This window comes from Lissotriton vulgaris, chromosome 2_1 (genome assembly GCF_964263255.1).
Source record: "Lissotriton vulgaris chromosome 2_1, aLisVul1.2, whole genome shotgun sequence".
In the NCBI taxonomy this organism is placed as follows: domain Eukaryota; kingdom Metazoa; phylum Chordata; class Amphibia; order Caudata; family Salamandridae; genus Lissotriton; species Lissotriton vulgaris.
Genome location: NC_141687.1, coordinates 974,413,151 through 974,427,361, shown reverse-complemented (window position 1 = coordinate 974,427,361; position 14,211 = coordinate 974,413,151).

The following is a 14,211-nucleotide window of genomic DNA, read 5'->3' as shown; positions in this document are numbered from 1 at the left end:
ATACTCTAACCACCCATGCAGCCAAAATAACAGACACATCATTTAAAAATTGAACAATAAAATATGGCTACAAAATCAAAATAAAGTATCAAAAGGAAATACACAAATTAATTTAAATTAACCTACACCAAATCTATTTTTAAGTAAACCCACCCAAATGCCTAATAGTTACTATGACCTGGAATGAATAAAGTGATTTAAATTTATAAACTGCAAGATATATAAACCACATCATTTAAAAAAAACAAAAGATACTAAATTCATTGTTTTAATAATGATTAAATACTTAAAATACGGGGGGCGTGGCTAGTGGCCGAGCATGGTGGCAGCGTGAATTGGGAGCTCCCCGAGGCATAACGGCCTTCTGAAAAATCCGACACCTTGATCCGTCCCAAAGCCTACCCGAAGCGGCGGCACCGACTCAGGAACCGAAACTGCACCTCTAGGTCCAACCCTGGTCAAAATCGGTGGTCGAGAACGGCACTTTCCATCGAGTGCGTAGAAAGGCCTATAGCGAGGGGAGATCCCCGACCTGGATTATCCGACCTCGCCGGAAGCGGTGTAACTCGCCTGGGCGTGGCGCAGTGTCGACACCCGGCCTCACCGGTCGGCTAGCACAAGACTTGGAGGGACTACCTCGACCAACGCCTGCACGTAACGGCCTGACCCGCGACCGCTCCGGACACACAAGGAGGTGGGGAAAGAACCTGAGCAAACTTCCAGGAGGCGATCGACGGCTTGGAACCCGGACCAGCGCCATTCTGGAGAGGGACACTGTCCGCCTAGAGCGCCCGTGACCAAAATCGGGCTCCCCCGGAACTCGGACCCGGAAAGCGCCATTCTTGTCAGGGCGGCCCTGACACACTCGCTTGCCTGCAGAATCCGCACAGCAGCAGACGCCTGGCATTCACCCCCGGACGGCTCGGCCCCGCCGCCATCTTGGGGACTACAACCCAACACCATGGCGGGCAAAGGCACCAGGAGCTCGGCAACACAAGCGAAATTGGACAAGTTTGCCCACAGCCAACAAGGACACTCGCAAACAGGCGGCAGACACTCCGCAGGGACACCCCCTGATGCGGAGGGAAACAAAAAAGTGACGCTGGAGGACATCATGAGAACTCTTGCGGAGGTTAAAACGACGGTGGGCTCCATCTCCTCTGAAGTCACCCTACTGAGAGCAGACTTTTCAAAAATCACCGAGAGGGTGGCGCAGGTTGAAGTGGTGACAAAATCACTTATCCAAGACACCTCGGACCTACAAGTGGCGATGGAGCGGGTGGAGAAAATTACAAAACTTTTACGCGACAGGCTTGACGACCAGGAAGGACGTTCCCGCCGAAATAACGTGCGTATCCTTGGCCTGCCGGAATCAGAAGGGAAAGGGGCCATGGATCTCTACGTAGAGGACCTTATAAAGAACACTCTGCAACCTAAAGGTCTGTCCAACTTTTTTTCTGTCGAAAGAGCGCATCGTGTCCCGGGAGGGGCGCCCAAGCTGGGTGCAGCTCCTCGACCTGTGCTAGCTCGCCTATTTAACTTTAGGGACAGAGACGCCATCTTGCAGGCAGCAAGGGTCTCCCCGCCGCTCAGGATCCAGAACTCTACTTTGGCCTTCTTTCCGGACTACACGGCGGAGATAGCCAGGCATAGGAAAACCTTCACGGAGGTCAAGAAAACACTGCGGGACAAGGGCTTGCAATATTCCATGTTATTCCCCGCCAAACTACGCGTTGTGGCCGAGGGAAAGACATGGTTCTTCGATACGCCCGAAATGGCGCGAGAATGGCTCGACGGATGGAGGCAAACGGGGCAGCGACAATGGCCGCACAGAGAACGAACACATCCACGCAACGATGGCCAAGCGACTAACCAACAGGCTCGACCTTCGCAGCAATCAACGGCTTCTGGACTGGACTCTGATCTGGAACGAGACCCCCTCGACTCCGGACAGCCGGCATCGATCTAGAGGTGAACTGTAACTGGGAACTGATATGTGTAACACTGGACTTCTGGGCGGCTAAGCTGAGTAAGGTGGGCCCTAGCCGATGCCTACGGGAGACTCACCGACCCCACAAGCAAGTAACATAGTTGGGAGGGGGGTAAAGCACTCTGCCAAGTTGGGGAAGCGGGTGGGGAAAGGTCCGTGGAGCAGGGGAGCAGGGTGGGGGGAAGAGGGGCTTGTTTCATTGTTAACGTGGTTCCGTTTTGTCATCATGTATACACTAAAGTACACCACACTTCTGCAGATCACACATTGCCGGTACAATGGCGCGAGACACCACCTTTGGGCTGGGGACGACGTACGTCAGTCCGCTGCCCTACCTTTTCGACCCAATGACTAGAAGGGTACGATCGGGGCCCAATGAGGGGGCGACAGCGATTACTGGGGTGCCCCCATTCCAGGTCTTGACTTGGAACGTTCGAGGATTGGGGGATAAAATCAAGAGAGGTCTCATTTTGCAGGTAGTTAAACGTCAGAAACCTGACCTGGTATTACTTCAAGAAACGCACCTTGCAGGGACCACGAGTAAAGCACTCAACAGACGGGGATATGTCATGGCGGTACACTCAGAGTTTACATCGGGCTCCAGGGGCACTGGGATACTCATGAAAAAAGCATCCTCCTTTATTGTGGGGGGACACAAAGTTGATGATCAGGGTCGCTTCGCGGCACTGCACGGGCAATGGGAGGGTCGGGCTCTAAACGTGGTCTCCGCTTACATCCCCCCGGCACTCCACTCGACAGCACTGTCGGCCCTGGGCAAATTTCTCCTGGACCTCCCGGAGGGGGACACGATTATTGGGGGGGATTTTAATGCCATAATGCACCCGTCGCTGGACTCCCTGCCTGTACGCACCCGCTCGGGTGCCACAAATGTACTTCCCGACTTTGCGGAAGCAATGGGCCTTACGGATGTCTGGCGACACCTCCACCCAGCCACCTCACATTTCACATCATACTACTCTGCTGTTCATAAAAGCCTTTCGCAAATTGATTATTTCCTATTCCAGGGGCTGGGTTTGGGATTGGTTGACAAAATTGAAATCCTGCCAAGAGGAGTTTCTGACCATTCTCCAATCTCCCTATCACTTGCCACCAGGGGGAGGAGGGGCGCGAGAACCTACCCACTGTACCCCAACTACTTAAAAATCCCTACAGTACGAAAAAAGCTCAAACAGGCCACTGCTCGGTACTTTGTTGAAAACGAGGGAACCGTCTCCTCACCCTCTATCCTCTGGGAGGCCTACAAAACTGTTCTACGGGGGGAGGCAATAGCAGCCATTACAGGTCACAAACGAGATTCGAGACGGGAGCTCACCGAATTGGAACTCGCACTACACAACGCAAATATAACCCACATGTCCGACCCCACACCAGAAAAGTCACACCTGCTGCAGCTCCGCCAACAACAATACCATGATCACCTCAAAACGACCGTCCGCGCACAACACGAGAACACACTACACAGGGTGTATGATGTGGGAGATAAAGCCGGGAAAATGCTGGCATGGCTAGACAAGAGGGGAGGCAGCAATAAGGGCATACAGATGCTCTACACGCACGATGGGGTCCTGCAGAAACACCCAGAACACATAGTGCAAACCTTGGCTAGCCACTTTCAACGCATTAACACCCCGGACCGCGAAGTCACCACACAGACTGCACTGTACTCTCTGGAAAACATTGACATTCCTACACTCACACCTGAAACGCAACAGGACCTAGAGGCTGACCTCTCGGAAGAGGACATTCAGACGGCAATCCAGTGCCTGCAGTCGGGTAAAGCGCTGGGCCCTAATGGCCTGCCGGTGGAATGGTACAAGGCGCTGGCGCCCACACTGAGTAAACCGCTGCTGCACATGTATAACGAAAGCCTTGAGAAGGCGTTCCTGCCACTTGACCAGCGCACTGCCACGATTGTGGCGATCCCCAAACCGGGTAAGCCACCGACTGCCTGCACCTCCTACCGTCCCATTTCCCTTCTCAATGTGGAGGCTAAAATCCTTGCCAAGATCATAGCCAGCCGACTGACGCACCACCTTCACTCATTGATCCATCCTGACCAATCAGGCTTTATGCCACACCGGAGCACGGCTCTGAACTTGAGGCGAGTTCATGGGGTACTGGCGCGCGCACACCTTCTCACTGAGCCTACAGTAATCCTCTCCCTTGACGCCACTATGGCTTTTGACTTAGTGGAATGGGAGTACCTGTTCGCGGTGCTCACCAGAATGGGCTTCGGGCCTAAATTTCAGGCGTGGATACGCCTGTTATACACACAGCCGGTCGCCCAGGTGGTGGCCAATGGACACATCTCGGCACCCTTCCCACTGAAGAGAGGGACGAGACAGGGATGCCCTTTATCCCCGTTGCTCTTTGCTCTGGTACTAGAGCCCCTAGCAATTCTACTCAGAAGGACACCACTGTTTCGGGGGATCACATGGACGGAGGGGTGGGAAGACAAGGTCTCCCTTTATGCGGACGACATGCTTATTTATATGGTAGACCCCGAGGCTGGCATCCCAGCACTGTTGCAGCTTTGTGACACACACAGGGCGGCATCGGGCTACACGCTCAACTGGACCAAATCCGTGGTATATGTACTCCGAGGCCCGGCGCCATTACTGAGAGAAACCTGCCCCTTGACCTTAACAACGTCCTCCTTTAAATACCTGGGTATCCACATTACGAGGGACGCCACCGACTTCTATAATACTAACTTGAAACCCCCTCTAGAACGTCTAAAAGCAGATGCCAAACACTGGGCGACTCTCCCCTTGACCCTACTGGGCAGGGCGGCCTTATATAAAATGATGGCGCTTCCCAGGTTTCTATATGTATTAGAGAATACACCACACTTGGTTGCACCACGCTACTTCAGACAGATCGCAGCAATAGTCTCCAGTCTCCTCTGGAGCAATGGTCCGGCACGAATTGGCCATGACAAGTTGGTGAGGAGTTGGTACGGAGGAGGGATCGCTCTTCCTAACGTCCAACTATACTACTGGGCAGCCCAACTTAAGGTGATCAACTCATGGGTGCATGCTTCGCGGGAAGATCCGGCCTACAGGGCCGACTGGTCGCAGTTGGGAACTGAGGGAATGCTTTCGGTTCTGTATAATAAAGCCCAAGTCAGGCGACTGATTGGCCCAACACACCACACAGCGACACTATGGCACAGAGCGCAGGCCCGACTAGGTTGGGCGGGCAAACTTACTAAACTGACGCCGCTATGGGATACCAAACAATTGGGCAATCTCAGAGCATGTAAAGGGTTTACACAATGGGATCTCATAGGGATCTCCACAGTGGGGGACCTATGGGACAAGGGCACAGTGATTCCTTTACAGCAGCTTCAACAGCAGTATGATCTGGGCCACACCGAGACATTCAGATACGTTCAGATCAGCCACGCCCTACTCAAAGCGATTCCACGGGGCGCTGATCTTCCTGAGTCATCCCCGTTAGAGGATAGACTCCTGACGGAGTTTATGCCACAAAGCGCCACTTCCCTTACGTATAAAAAATTGGTCAATAATCTGAAAGACCCCACACTACCACTTCAGGAAAGGTGGGTGAGAGAGATAGGGGAAGTTGACGAGACGGAATGGAACGAAGCACTGGCTTCGCCAAAAAAAAAGTGGGCATATCGATGAAATTTAGGCTGGTACAACTTAAAATCCTGCATCGAGTCTACTACACGAGGTCACTACTACACAAAATCCATCGAGCCCCTCACCCATTTTGCCTCAGGGGTTGTGGGGAGGTAGGAACCCTGTTTCACACATTGTGGGAATGTTCGTTGGTACAGGAGTTCTGGAAACAGGTTCTACGTACAGTTTCTCAGGCACTTAACATATCTGTCCTGCCTGAACCCCGTAAATGCCTCCTGAACATTTGGGAACCCAATGACCTGGACCGATATGGGCAGTTGTGGGCCACCCTGGCCATTACAGTAGCGAAAAGAGACATTGCACAGAGATGGGGGGCTCAGGAAATGCCTACGGCGGCAAGGTGGGCCAAGAACATGGACATGTTGATGATAGTGGAACGAGGTGTGTATGTACTTAGGGCGAGCCCTAGGAAGTGGAATAAAATATGGACGCCTTGGAACAGCTACAGAGGGGACATCTGTGATCCTCTCCCGGAGAATGAGGATCTGGATTCTGAGGAAGAAGAGGAATGAAAGGGGGAATGTCCTGACCTGGGAGCCATACACGGCTAAGTTCTCGCTTTTGTTAGGGTACCGGACTATGCAAACTCTTTCACATTACTGCTTCAAGTGATGGTGTACGACTGCTTCAGATTGCTTGATGACGATAATGTTAATTTTTTTGTTTCTTGTTCTTCCATTAATCACTTTTTCTACTTTGATACAATCCGTCTACTTGTAACCATAAATCACATTCATGAATAGCTTAGGGGGTAATGTCATGAACGACTTTGGGAATACTTACTGTGCCGAATATGACACTTGACATCTGATTACAAATAGAACATTTGAGTACGCACATGATCCCCACATACTACAGTTATCGACCACCAAACGCCATATAATATTGTTAATTCAACCTGTATGATGATTCCTTGCATCCTTCGACAGTATTGTGTATATCAATGATGACTTTATATCAATAAAGATTTATAAAAAAAAAAAAATACTTAAAATACAAGTTAAATTTAAAGAGTTTTGACGGTTTTATCATTTATTTATTTATTTATTTATTTAATGGTTTTATAAAGCGCGTAGTAACTCGATGAGCATCCCAGCGCTGACCTGTTTCTCCAGGGGGTTTCAGCCGTCTGAACGAAATTATGTTTGCGGGAAGAGGAGAGTCTTTAAGGATTTCCTGAACTGGAGGTAGTTTGGTTCTGTCCTCAGTCTTCGTGGTAGGCGATTCCAATGTTTGGCCGTGTGGACCGAGAAACGACGGCCACCGGTTTTGGCTTTTTTGACTCTGGGGACTGAGATAAGATTTTCTCCATTGGACCGGAGGTCTTTTTCCGCCTTGTAGGGGATTAAGAGTTCCTTGAGAAGGGGGGGGCCATTGTTGTTGAGGGTTTTGTGGGCCAAGCAGAGGGCCTTGAAAACTACCCTTTCTCTGATTGGAAGCCAATGCAGAGACCTAAGAGCTGGTTTGGCAGAGGATCTTGCCGGTGTGCCCGTGAGTAGGCGGGCGGCGGCGTTTTGGACTTTCTGCAACGTATTAAGGGTGGCTTCGGGAGCTACCAGGTAGATGGCGTTACAGTAGTCCAATCTCGCTAGAATTAGGCCCTGAATAAGGAGCTTCCTTGCGTTTGCGGGGAGCAGAGGGAAGATCTTCCTGCAGGCTCTGAGGAGACCGAAGCATGTCCCTGCTGCTTTTTTTGCCTGAGTTTTAAAGCTCATGTCCTTCTCAATCCACACACCTAGGCTTTTAACCTCGTCCTTGGGTGCGGGAGGGTCGCCCAAGCAGCTGGGCCAGAGATGAAGTGGCAGGGAGGGCCCCTTGTGACCCAGCATGAGTATCTCGGTCTTTGACCCGTTCAGCTTTAAAGATGAAAGATTCATCCATCGGTGGACTTCGGAGAGGCAGCTGTGAAGATCAGAGGGGGCGTGATGGGGATGTGAGAGGGTAACAACCAACTGGGTGTCGTCGGCATAGTTGATTATTGACACGCCGAACGAACTGACCCTCTTCTCCAGTGGAGCCATGTATACGTTGAATAACGTAGGGCTCAAGGACGAGCCCTGCGGTACTCCACATCGGAGGGGGATGATAGGTGAGTGGCTGTCGTTCTCCCAAACCTGGAAGGAGCGTCCTGATAAGAAGGATTTTAGCCACTTCAGGGCTATACCCTTTACTCCAATTTCTCCCAGTCGTTGGACTAGGGTGGGGTGGTCTACAGTGTCGAAGGCCGCACTGAGGTCCAGGAGGATCACTGCCACTGATCCTCCCGTATCCAGAATGCTTCTGGCCTTCTCCACTGCTGCCAGGAGGGCGATGTCAGTGCCCTGACCTGGACGGAACCCTGTCTGGGAGACCCCCAATAGATTATTGTTCTCTAGGAAAAGCATCATTAAAGCAGTACCCCGTCAAACACCCAAAATAACTCAAACCTGTTAACAATATAAATTTCCAATAGCAGTGTACATGTCAAAAAAGTAACAAATCACTTTTTTTTTAAATACATTTTTAAAATAAATAATGAAATTAAGAGATTAACAATAACAATATAAAAGTTTATAATATTTTGGTAAAATATATTTCAAACATTGATGTTATTAAGGACCACATTAAAATGATACAGTTATGTTCAAAATTATGCCCCGTAAGATTTTTGTTGTCACAATATTTTACTATAATATTTTTGTCCAATGATTGTTCCAGCTCTATATACCATATACCATACCATCTGAGGAAAATCATTGATAAATTGAACAACTTTTTTATTTGTCAGTCTTGATGAGTCATTGAACTGGATAATGTGTTCTGAACTTCGATGCATGTTCCCATAATCCAGTGAAAGAGGATATACTATTTAACCTTATTGGGGTTAGGGTTGTGTAACTTCATCTGACAGGATAACAGCATAAGGTTTAATTAACGAGGAGTGTTGAGGCTGATTTCAACCTGTTTTTAGTTTTTCAAGGAGGAGGCTAGATTAAGGGTGAACATGATATCTGCAATGGTCAATTTTGTTTTTTAATATTCTTATAGGATCTTTATCAAAGCTGTAGATTTATATAGTGACTGGCTACCTGAGGGTACTCAGAAAAAAGGATTTTCTTCTAAGGTTGAAGAGATGGAGCTGATGCCACAATAAGCAAGGAAGAGTTATGCAGTGCAATGAGGTTTATGTTCCCTCTTCTTTCCTGGAACATCTAACCTTTTCAATTACATTAAGCTGTTAGTATCAATTAGTGTGGATCTTCTAAAAAAGTGACTGGTGGCTGTCTCATAGTTTTGTGCCACAAACTTCTGCTAGTTGGGTCTTACACTTGTATCGAGTTTTTTTACGTTTGTTGTTAATTGATAGACAAAATGCAGGACATAAAATGCAAATGTATTGAACACAATATATGGAAATATTTAAACTAGAAAAGATAAACATGTACAGCCTACTAAATAGTTCCACCAGCCAGATGTGCTCTGTTCCAAAGTATACATCTTAACTTATAAAGTATCAATCAATCAATCAATCAATCAATGCATTTGTATAGCGGGCTACTCACCCGGAGGGTCTCAAGGCGCTTGGGGGGGGGGGGGGGGGTCCTCTACTGTTCGAACAGCCAGGTCTTGAGTTGCTTCCTGAAGGAGAGGTGGTCTTGGGTCAGGCGGAGGTGGATGGGGTGGGAGTTCCATGTCTTGGCAGCCAGGTAGGAGAAGGATCTTCCTCCCGTTGTGGCTCTTCGGATGCGGGGAACGACGGCGAGGGCATGGCTGGTCGATCGTAGTTGGCGGGTGGGGGTGTAGAAGGTCAGGCAGTCGTTGAGGTATCTGGGGCCTTGGTTGTGGAGAGCTTTGTGTGCATGGGTGAGGAGTCGGAACGTGATTCTCTTGCTGATGAGTCGTGCTGAGGCGTTCTGGATGCGCTGGAGTCTGTTCTGGAGTTTGGCTGTGGTTCCGGCGTAGAGGGAGTTGCCGTAGTCCAGTCGGCTGGTGACGAGGGCCTGGGTGACCGTCTTTCTGGTTTCGGTGGGTATCCACTGGAAGATCTTGCGTAGGATGTTGAAGCATGATGAGGAGACGGCGTTGACTTGTCTGGTCATCGAGAGGGAGGGGTCCAGGATGATGCCCAGGTTGTGTGCGTGGTCTGTTGGTTTGGGTGCGGTGCCCAGGGCGGTGGGCCACCAGGAGTCGTCCCAGGCAGAGGGTGATGATCCCAGGATGAGGACTTCCGTCTTATCTGAGTTCAGTTTCAGGCGGCTGTTCCTCATCCACTCTGCTACGTCTTTCATCCCTTCGTGTAGTTTGGTTCTGGCGGTTGCGGGGTGATTGGTGAGGGAGAGGATCAGCTGGGTGTCGTGTTCGTAGGAGAGGATGTTGAGGTTGTGTTGGCGTGCGATGGCCGCGAGGAGGCTCATGTCGACGTTGAACAGCGTGGGGCTCAGTGATGAACCTTGCGGTACGCCGCAGATGACTTCGGTGGCCTCGGATCTGAATGGGGGAGGTGGACTCTCTGTGTTCTTCCGGTGAGGAAGGAGATGATCCACTCCAGTGCCTTCTCCTGGATTCCAATGTTGTTCAGGTGCTGCACTAGGGTGCAGTGACAGACAGTGTCGAATGCTGTGGAGAGGTCCAGGAGGATGAGGGCCGCTGTTTCCCCGTTGTTGAGCAGGGCTCGGAGGTCGCTGGTGGCCGCGATGAGGGCGGTCTCAGTGCTGTGGTTGGTTCGGAAGCCGGATTGTGAGTGCTCGAGGGATCCATTTGTCTCGAGGAAGGCGGCCAGCTGTCTGTTGACGGTCTTCTCGATGACTTTGGCAGGAAAAGGAAGGAGCGAGTTGGGGCGGTAGTTTTTGAGGTCAGTGGGGTCCGCTGATGGTTTCTTCAGTAGGGCGCTGAGTTCGGCGTGCTTCCAGCTCTCTGGGAAGGTGACGGTGTCGAATGAGGTGTTGATGATGTCCCGGAGATGGGGTGCGATGACGGAGTCGGCCTTGTTGAAGACTTGGTGAGGGCAGGGGTCGGTTGGTGATCCGGAGAGGATGGAGTTCATCGTGCGGATGGTGTCTTCCATGTTGACCGGGGTCCAGGTGCGGAGGGTGGTGGTGGGTGGCGTTGGTACCGTCGTAGGGTGGGTCGGCTGTGTGCTGAAACTGTTGTGTATGTCTGCGATCTTGCTGTGGAAGAACGAGGCGAGCGAGTTGTAAAGGTCTTGCGAGGGAGTGATGTCGTTGTTTCCTGCGCTGGTGTTCGAGAGCTCTTTGACGATGTTGAAGAGTTCCTTGCTGTTGTGGGCGTTGTTGTCCAGTCGTTCCTTGAATGCGTTTTTCTTGGTGGTGTGGATCCGCTGGTGGTGTTTTTGGGTTTCGTGCTTGAGGGTGGTCATGTTGTCTGTAGTCGGGTCTTTGCGCCAGACTTTTTTGAGGGCCCGGCAGTTTTTCTTGGAGCTCTTGAGTTCGTCGGTGAACCAGGATGCTTTCTTTCTGCTGGGTCTGACGGGGGGCGGTCTTCAGTGGAGCGAGGTCATCTGCACAGTTGGTGATCCATCTTGTGAGGTTTTCGGTGGCTTGGTTGGGGTTCGTTGAGCTGGCGGGAGGGTTCTGGCTCAGGGATGAGGTGAGTTGGTCGGTGGTGATCTTGTTCCAGCTTCTGTGGGGAACCTGTTGCGGGTGGTGGTGAGTGGTGGTCCTACTGAAGCTGAAGTGGGTGCAGCTGTGGTCTGTCCAGTGGGGTCTGGTGGTGTGGCTGAAGGAGATGTCATTGCTGGAGGAGAAGACGGGGTCAAGCGTGTGCCCGGCGTAGTGGGTGGGGGTGGTCACCCGTTGCTTGAGTCCGAGGTTGGCGAGCTTGTCCAGCAGGGTGGTGGTGTTGCGGTCGTTGTTGTTCTCCAGGTGGAAGTTGAGGTCTCCTAGGAGGATGTAGTCAGCGGAGGGGAGGGCGTGCAGGCTGATGAAGTCGGCGATGTCTTCGCTGAATTGTGTGCGGGGTCCTGGGGGTCTGTAGATGAGGGTGCCTCTGAGAGTGGTCTTGGGGTCGGTGTGTATCTGGAAGTGAAGGTGTTCGGCGGTTGTGAGGGTGTCGTCGAAGTTGGTCGTGATGCGGATGGTGTTCTTGTGGACGATGGCGATGCCTCCTCCGGTCTGGTTGACGCGGTCCCTCCGGATGATCTTGTATCCGTCCGGGATGGCGATGGCGATGTCGGGTGCTGAGGAGGCGTTCATCCATGTTTCCGTGAGGAAGGAGACATCTGGAGATGTGGATTCGAGGAGGTTCCAGAGTTTGATGGTGTGTCTGTGGACGGAGCGGGTGTTGAGCAGGATGCACTTCAGGTGGTTGCTGCTTGTGCTCGGTTTGGCGGGTGCGGTGCAGGTCCGGGTGCAGGAGAACTTGCAGGATTGGCAGGTGACGGGTCCGTGGGTGCATCCTGGGGTGGCTCGGTGGCAGCCGGGGTCCCGGTCGGTGTTGAGTGCGTTGAGGGTGGTGGCGTCGTAAATCCGGTGGGTGGGATGGCATCTGCAGGGCCAGGGGGTCTGGCGCTGGGCGCGGTCCCGGCGCGGACAGGCGCAGATGGGCTTGCCTTTGGCGAACAATCGGTGCTCCCGCTGCGCGTCAACGCTGCGCGTCAACATGAACTCTGCCATAAATGGAGAGTTGGGCGAGGGAGGAGCAGCTGGGAGGCGGGAGCGGGGTGGCGAGTGGGGGGGGAGCGGTGTGGTGATGTTGGAGGGAGCATGGGTGAGGACACGGGGGAGCAGCGGTAGGGAGCGGGGTGGGGCAGGGAACAAGCAGGGACAACGAGACAAAATAATGTACAATGCAGAAAACGACGAAGGAAACAAAATACAAAATACAGTACAGTAAACGAGGCAGGCACAGAGGATGACGGAACCAATGTAAAGTACAATGCGGGAAGGACGGCAAATTAATAAAATAATTAAATTAATTTAATAGTATTTAATTCTAATTAATTGTTAATTAATTTTTAATTAATATATAATTAATAGTTAATTAGTAATTAATTTGTATTAATAGGTAACTAATTGTAATAATTAATGTTAATTAGTAATTTTAATTGATTAATTATTATATTATATTAAATTGGTAATTACTTATAAATACGTTTTTATAGATATTAATTAAAAAAATTTATAATAATATATGAAGTATTTACTTTCTCTAATGTTGCATTCTCTGGAGTGGAAATAGTAATTTTAACCCCTACGCTATCCAATGCTTTCCCTACTGTTGCACTCTTTCGAGTGGGAATAGTCATTTTTACCCCTACCCTATCCAACGCTTTCCCTACTGTTGCACCCACTGGAGTGGGAATAGTAATTTTAACCCCTACGTTATCCAATGCTTTCCCTACTGTTGCACCCACTGGAGTGGGATTAGTAAATTTTACCTCTACGCTATCCAACGCTTTCCCTACTGTTGCACCCACTGGAGTGGGAATAGTAAATTTAACTTCTACGGTATCCAACGCTTTCCCTACTGTTGCACCCACTGGAGTGGGAATAGTAATTTTAACCCCTACGCTATCCAACGCTTTCCCTACTGTTGCACCCACTGGAGTGGGAATAGTAAATTTAACTTCTACGCTATCCAACGCTTTCCCTACTGTCTCACCCACTGGAGTGGGAATAGTAATTTTAACCTCTACGCTATCCAACGCTGTCCCTACTGTTGCACTTTTTGGAGTGGGAATAGTAATTTTTACCCTTATGATATCCAACGCTTTCCCTACTGTCGCACCCACTGGAGTGGGAATAGTAATTTTAACCCCTGCACAGACAAAATATCGAGTCCAAAATATCCATTGGACATAATATCGAGTTTTCAATATCGATTGGACAAAATATCGACTGGACAGAATATAGATATCAAAAATATTGTCTCTAAGGTAAGTGATGTAATATCGAATGTTAAAAATATAGAAAGTTAAAATATCGAAGTATATAATATAGATTGTTAAAAATATCGATTTTTTTAATAATATCTAATTTTTTATAGTTTTTTAATGTTATAATATGTGTGAAAATTGTGTAATTATGTTATAATTAATTTTTATTAATGAATTTTGTATTTTTCTTTTTTGCGTAATTTACTTCTGTAGCCGGTTGTGGGTTTATAGGGGAATAGGGTGGGAAGTAATTTAATTATAATTAATTAAATAAGTAAATTTATTTATTGGTATTATTTTTAGTTAATTGTAATTAATGTATAATTGGTAAATAATTAAATTTTAATTGGTAAATAATTTTATTTAATTTATTAATTGCTAATTATGTTAATTTTACGAAATTTTTTGTGTGTAGCGGATTGTGGGTTTATAGGGGAATTGGGTGGGAAGTAATTTAATTATAATTAATTGAATATGTATATTTATTTATTGGTATTAATTAATAATTAATAGTTAATTAATTTATATTTGGTAATTAAATATAATTTTAATTCGTAATTAATTTTAATTAATTGATTAATTGCCAATTATGTTAATTTTACTAATTTATTTTCTGTAGCGGGTTGTTGGTTTATAGGGGAATAGGGTGGGAAGTAATT